The sequence below is a fragment of the Parasteatoda tepidariorum genome, chromosome X1 (genome assembly GCF_043381705.1).
Source record: "Parasteatoda tepidariorum isolate YZ-2023 chromosome X1, CAS_Ptep_4.0, whole genome shotgun sequence".
Lineage (NCBI taxonomy): Eukaryota > Metazoa > Arthropoda > Arachnida > Araneae > Theridiidae > Parasteatoda > Parasteatoda tepidariorum.
The window spans coordinates 7994515-8001955 of record NC_092214.1 but is presented as its reverse complement, the minus strand read 5'-3'; positions in this window follow the sequence as shown (position 1 = coordinate 8001955).

Here is a 7441-nt window from a genome sequence, read left to right as displayed (position 1 = left end):
CAAGGCTACGGAGTTGAACATTAGTAGTCGTAAACCCAAATATTGGGTCGGCTATTCAACGACGGTTATAAAATAAAATAAAATAATCGCAAGAAAATCAGACTACACCGAATCAGCTCATCTCAACCACGGCCTTCTCCGCTATCAACTTTACTTGAGATAAATATTTTTTAAATTTTATCAATTGAAATTGGCAAGTTTAAGACTTTATTAGAAATTTAAATTTTGGTACTCATATGAAATAAAGATGTTACACTTAATTTATATAAGTAATAACAATTAAAGAATTCGGTCTTAAAAAGATATATTTCCGAATGATTCAAAACACAAGTGGGGATCACAGTGATTATTATTTTTCTTATTTTTTGTGAGTTTATTTTAGGATTGGCATGAAATGGGAGTGACTCTTAGATTTATTGCGTAATTAGATTAGCCCAAACGCGGTACAAATCCATCGCTCATTTAAACATCATTTTGTCTCTGTGAATTCCACTATTATGGAGGGGAAAGAAAAATCCATAGTTGGGGATTGTAAAAAAAGTACCTTGAATAGAATCTATTTTTTTTGTGTGCTATATTTGTGATCTCTCCAGATATGATTCGTGGATTTATTTCAACTAGATTATCTAGAAGACACGAACCTAATTTTAATTCAACTAGATTATTCAAAGAAAACGAAATATCTAATTTTATTTCAACTAAATTATTCAAAGAAAACGAACTGACTATTTTGATTTCAACTAGATTATTAAAAAAAAAAAAAGAGCCGAAATGCCTAGTTTTTATATTTAGCGAAATCAAATTAATATTCTTTTAAGATTGTCTACAAATTTTTTTACTAAATTAAATTTTGTTGCAATGTATTTTACAATTACTTTTTACAACAAGTTTTACTTGTTTAAATATTTTCTTAAATTAAATACTTTCTGAAAATTGATTATTCAAAGAAATGTATATTAGTTTGGATTTACTACCAAGCAGAATATGAAATTTTTTGCCGTCGGCTGCCTTTCGGCCTTAGAAATTTTATATTTTTGCTTACTTCTTATATTTAGTTTAATCCAATTAATATTTTTAGAATGTTTACAATTTTTTTTTTACTTAATGAAATTTTTTCGTATTGTATTTTACAATTACCTTTTACAACAGGTTTTACGTGTTAAACTATTTTCATTTTTTGAATTGATATCTTAAATTAAACATTTTTGAAGTGGATTTTGTCATTTTTTACTGTCGGCTACTCTTCGATCGCAAAAAAATTAATCATAAAATTGAGAGTTGTCAAATTGTTATATGTTTTGCCATAAATTTGATTGACGGTTTTCAAAAATTTCTAACTAGAAAACAGTTAAGGTTAAAAATACAATTCTTGCACCAAACTAATGTGACAGGGATAGGGCATACATTTTTTCATCTACTGCTTTAGTTCAAGAATTTACCGATAAATGGCGCTGCATGCTTTTCTATCATTTTTCTCTGTTGCTTTATGATTTAAGTAAAATTCGGTTTTCGATTACGACATGTCATTGTGCCTGACATTGAGCATTTCGTCAAAATCGTTCATCAAACGATTTCTTAAACTAGTGATGTGATTTTCAATTACTTCTTCTTAATTTACACGTTTTCTACTAGTTGTGTACCATGTGTTGTAAAAAACAGGGATTCTAGGAAAAAAACATTTATACCCTGTGACATGAATTTGCTGCAAGAATTGTTTTATTAACTATAACTGTTTTCCTACTATGCATTTCTAAAAAATATTCAGTCTAATTTAGGGCATCTTGTATAACTCTTAAAAATTCAACGCAAACTCTGTTCCTTCTGTTTAACTACTAATTTGTGTTAGTTATTTTCTTCCAACATTCAATCTACTTCGCTATCAATAAGAATATTGTTATTGTTAACATTTTAGTATTAAAAACTACTACCTTTTAAAAAATTATAAAAAAAGATTTGCATTACAAGAAAGTGCTTTTTTTTCGTTATATTTAATTTTAAGAATAAAAATTTAATTTTAAGAGTAAAAATTGAATTTTAAGAAAAAATATTGTATCTTTTTTCCGATTTTTATTAAAGGTTTTTTTTAAATAATTTTTTTTAAATAGTTTTCTTCTCTTTTTCATTATTCTGTAATTTTTCCATGTTTTCTCTACATTTTGAGTTTATATAAATATATAATGTTAGAAAATGATTGCAATTAAAAACTTAAAAACTAAGACAAGTTACTAACTGTTGTGCAGAGGCTTCTTTGCATACACAACTAAAAATATTTGATAGGAAAAAATTAAATATTAGTGACAGAAAGAAAAAATTGTAATAATAAAAAATTTTCTGAAAGCTAATAATGGATGACATGGAAAAAAATTGTAATAAAAAAATTTCTGAAAGCTAATAATGGATGCAAAAAAAATTGTTATAATAAAATTTTTTTTTGCATCCATTATTAGCTTTGTTAAAAATTTTTTATAATTGTTATAATATACATGGAAAAAAATTGTTATAATAAAAATTTTTCTGAAAGCTAATAACTGATGATATGGAAAAGAAATCTAATAAAAAAATATTTTAGAACAAAAGAATTTAAAATGTTTAGAAAATAAATGATGAACTCACTCTTTGGACTAATATATACTTAATAATTAATTTACAAGGCCAAATTTTCACTGACCTTTAGTGCTACATACGCATACCCATTTTGAAGATGTATTAAAATCGCCAAAGCAAAAACTATTGATACAAGTGAGAAAGGAATTAAAAAAAATTTTTTTTGGCTTTGATAAAACTAATAATTTTGAGGAAAAATAAACTTTTTAATAAAAAAATAATATTAAAAGACGCAGTAAAAATAGTCTCACATTGTTTACTATAAAAGGCCAATTTAGAAAAAATAAGTGGATTGAAAAGACCGTCAGAAATACGCTGCACTTAATTGCATTAATTTTATAATTAGTCTTTCCCATTATAGTAAAATTAAAAAATCGTTTTCATTAAATGTGATTCGATTAATCAGATTTTCCTGTATCGTTTTATATTATTATTTGTTTATCACATTAGTTTTTTTTCTTAATATTATTAGTTTTGTTAGCATATTTATTTTGGTATTCACTTCACATTTGTATCAATATTTTTTGCTTTGGCTACATTAATACATCTTTAGAGCATACTATGCTGACGTCACAAAGTTAAACAGAGGCGGAAAATATAAATCGTGTTTTGCGAAATCTGACCTTTTGTTGCTAAATATGTTAATTAATATGACAAAATTATAAGTTAACTGCATTGTTAAGAATTTAATAGGAAATAAAAAAGTTCATTAAAATATTACTTTAAATATGTTTTTAGAAAAATATATATTTATTACAAGTTTTTAAATTAATTTTTATTTATCAAATGTACTTAAATTAATATATTTCTTTAAAAAAAATTTTTCTTTGAATTTTGACCTTTAAATAAAGAGTGAATGGGTTATTTTTAACCGATCCCTCCTAAATCTAAAGCATCGATTTATTTGAACGTCAATTGAAAATTAACGATGACTACGTTCTGTGGTTCGAATGTTCTTTCGAATGTGAGAAATAATATTTGGAATGAACGCGTTTAGTAGGGAGTGGCAAAAAACAGAAGCATTGATTAGTGGAGGGATATCTACGGTTCACTAGAAATTATAGCCTTCAAAAGGTGTGAGGGACATTTCTTTCATTATTTTTATTATATAGACAACGGTTGTCATTATCTTTACATTTATCAAATTCTTTTTTTTTTTTTACTCAGACTACCTTTCATATTGCAAGCAGTGGAAATTAATTTAGCTATTCGACTTAGTTCTTGTCACCAAAGGAGAACAATACTCTTTTTTCAATATGAAAAAAAAATTGTTAAAATTTTTTATAAATTAAATGTATTTTTGCAAAAGTTTTATATATGCAGCTTTCAGAAGGTATAAGAGAGATTTTTTTATTATATGGACAACGGTTGCTATAATCTTTACGTTTATCAATATTTTTCTTTTACTCAGGCTATCTTTCATATTGCAAGCAGTGGAAATTAATTTAGCTGTTCGACTTAGTTCTTGTCACCAAAAGAGAACAATACTCTTTTTTCAATATGAAATATAAATTGTTAAAAATTTTTATAAATTAAATGCATTTTTGCAAAAGTTTTATATATAGAAGGTATAAGAGAGATTTTTTTATTATATGGACAACGGTTGCTATAATCTTTACATTTCTCAATATTTTCTTTTACTCAGGCTACCTTTCATATTGCAAGCAGTGGAAATTAATTCAGCTGTTCCACTTTGTTCTGGTCACCAAAGGATAACAATTATCTTTTTAGAGATTAAAATTTTTTACAAATAAGAGACATTTTTGCAAAAGATAATTTTAGTACATCTACCGTTCATTGGAAATTATAGCTTTCAAAATTTGTGAGGGAGATTTATTTAATTATTCTTGACGATTGTTATTATTTTTATATTCCTCAGCATTTTCCTTTTATTCAAACTACCTAATGTTTCATTTTGAAAGTAGTGGAAATTAATTTAGCAGTTCCACTTTGTTCTTGTTATCAAAGATAAACAATACTAATTTTAGATATACATTACAAACGCAATACATTTATGTGAAAGTAAAATTTTTGGTATATAAAAATTAAATTAAACATTTTATTGAAATAGCACAGCAATTTTACTTGTAAAAAAAGTATTATTATGAGAGCAATTTTCATGAAACCAATAATTTCCCAGTTTACTTATCTCTCTATCTATCTGTGTCTATCTATCTGTATCTATCTATATATCTATATCTATCTATATATCTATATCTATCTATATATCTATATCTATCTATATATCTATATCTATCTATATATCTATATCTATCTATATATCTATATCTATCTATATATCTATATCTATCTATATATCTATATCTANGCTATATATATATATTGTTGTGAAATCAAAGATTTCGCATTTTTAGTTTTAAATTGACAGCTAATGAAAAGAAATTTGTAGTTTTTACAATGCAATTTTGACTATTGATACCAATTTTTTAAAGAATCCTACTAACCCTGGATTAAGATTAAAACGGGTTTTTTCTTTAGTTCTTTAAATTATTTTTAACAGCTCAAAAAATTAAACAGTTAAAAAATGTTTTAAATCATAATAATTTAATTTTCACAAGAAGCCTCTGGTTATTTCTTCTAATATGCAATTGCTTTCTAAACATATGAAATATAAAAGTCATCACCCGATTAAAATCGGTGGTACAAAATGCGGTTCTTGAGATTGTTTTCTTATAAATTAATTGTTATATTATTTATACTACCATATATTTATATCACATTATCTCATTGTATAAATTTATATTATTTTACCACATTGCATAAATTTATATTATATTATCTCATTGCCAATTTTTTCAAAGAGGTATATAAATGTTAAAAATCTACTAATTTTTAGATGTTTTAAAAATTCTTTTGCTAGTTCAATGCTTATAAATGTTAAAAATCTACTAATAGTGTTAAAATAACATAAATGTTAAAAATCTTCCTATTTTTAGTTTTTTAAAAAATGCTTTTGCGTAGTTCACTTTAAAATAATTTTTAGACATCCAAAACTATATTCAATTATTCATAGAAAGATAAAAGTACTGCATTTTAAAAATTTATAAGTAAGCAGACTTACAGTATTAAACTATCTATCCAAAGTTACTAACTTCATAAATTAGTGGTTTTAGATTTTTGAAAAAAAAGTTGTTATTTATCGTTTGCTATTTCTGAACACATTCACTGCCATAGGTGGTTATACTATATCGTCACGTTATACACGTAGATGCTTATACTATATCGTCAGTGAAGAGCGGTAATCTATTAAGATAAAATCAAAGTGATAGGCAATGAGTGGTAGATAATAGAGAGGAAGGTTGACAGTATAACATAGGTGGTTATACTATATACATTCATATAGGTGCTTATACTATATCTGTCATTGAAGAGCTGTAATCTATTAAGATAAAAATCAAAGAGATAGGTAATAAGTGATAGATAACAGAGACTGACAGTAGAGCTAAATTTGAAATCTTACATTGCGAATTACTGAATTTTAGTCATGCAAATATTGATACTTAATTATATTTCTTTTTATAAGCTTACAAAGTTATACAATACTAAATTAAAAGTCAACAAATAAAGCTACCACGAAACTGCAGGTCAAGTTACTTGGACAAATTCCATTGAAAAGTTAAGTTAAAAGTAAAGTTAGTTAAAAGTAAGTTAAAAATAAAGTTAGCACCTTGTTAAAACTTCTTTTTTCTTAGAATACAGCAAACATAATAACAATTTCAAAAATACATTGGAAAAAATCCTGGGACAGCATTAAGCTGCTTGATTTTCACTTAAAAGTAATTTTAAAACTGTATAATAGATAAGCAGTGCTATATATTACATACAAAACGATTTTCACAACTAGATAAATTAAAATTATTTTCAATTAATAGTTGGTTTGTTAGCAGTTAAATAAAAGGCCAAGAAGACTGGGACATGGCAATTTAGTTGTAGCTGACGTGCTAAAAATGTATTATACGGGCATTATTTTTAAAATACTAATTTCAGTGTATCTACATTTACTGAAAACATAAAATAAATAATGTTTAAATATGCTGTTTGGAATTTTATTTCCGTAATTAAAATTACTTAAAGTCATGCGACATCAAAAGACAATGATCCATGTGTGGATATCGACTATGTGAACCTTCATCTATCTAAAAGTACCTCAACATAGAATCGAGTTAACCTGTATACTAGTGAATTGGAATTGTATTTTTGTATTGGTAGACACACTACAGTACTCCCCCACCAGAATTTTATCTGTGATAGAATTCGCTAGTTGATTCATTGCTGTTCTATGAGAAGACGGGAAAGCTGTATTAAGATCGCCGTACTTTTGAGTGCTGATCGTCAGAACTGTATTAAGTTCACGAACATGGTCATTCCTGTGTTTCATTAGCAGTCGAGTGTATACAGGCCAACCATGTTACGTGTGTGATAGCCAATGTAGTGTGCGATAGAGACCGAGTAGCAACAGCGAGAGGAGGTGGATAATTTCGCTGTCACAAGTAGCAACTCAATTGTTCAATGTGAACCATCCATCTTAGTAGGTGTTTTCTATTCGAAGTGGGAGTTTCTGTGAAGGTAGGCATGTTCACATCGCGTCCGGGTCACCAATGTGGGTATAGTAGTTATCGACAATGTCAACCTTCATCTATCTGAAGGTACCTCAACATAGAATCGAGTTAACATGTCTTATATACTAGTAAATTGGAATTGTATTTTTGTAACGGTAGGCATACTACAATCCATATTATATATATGCTATAAAAACTCTTCTGTCTCAATTCTTTATTAAATGATAAATTACTTTAACGCTTTCGAATGAAAACTA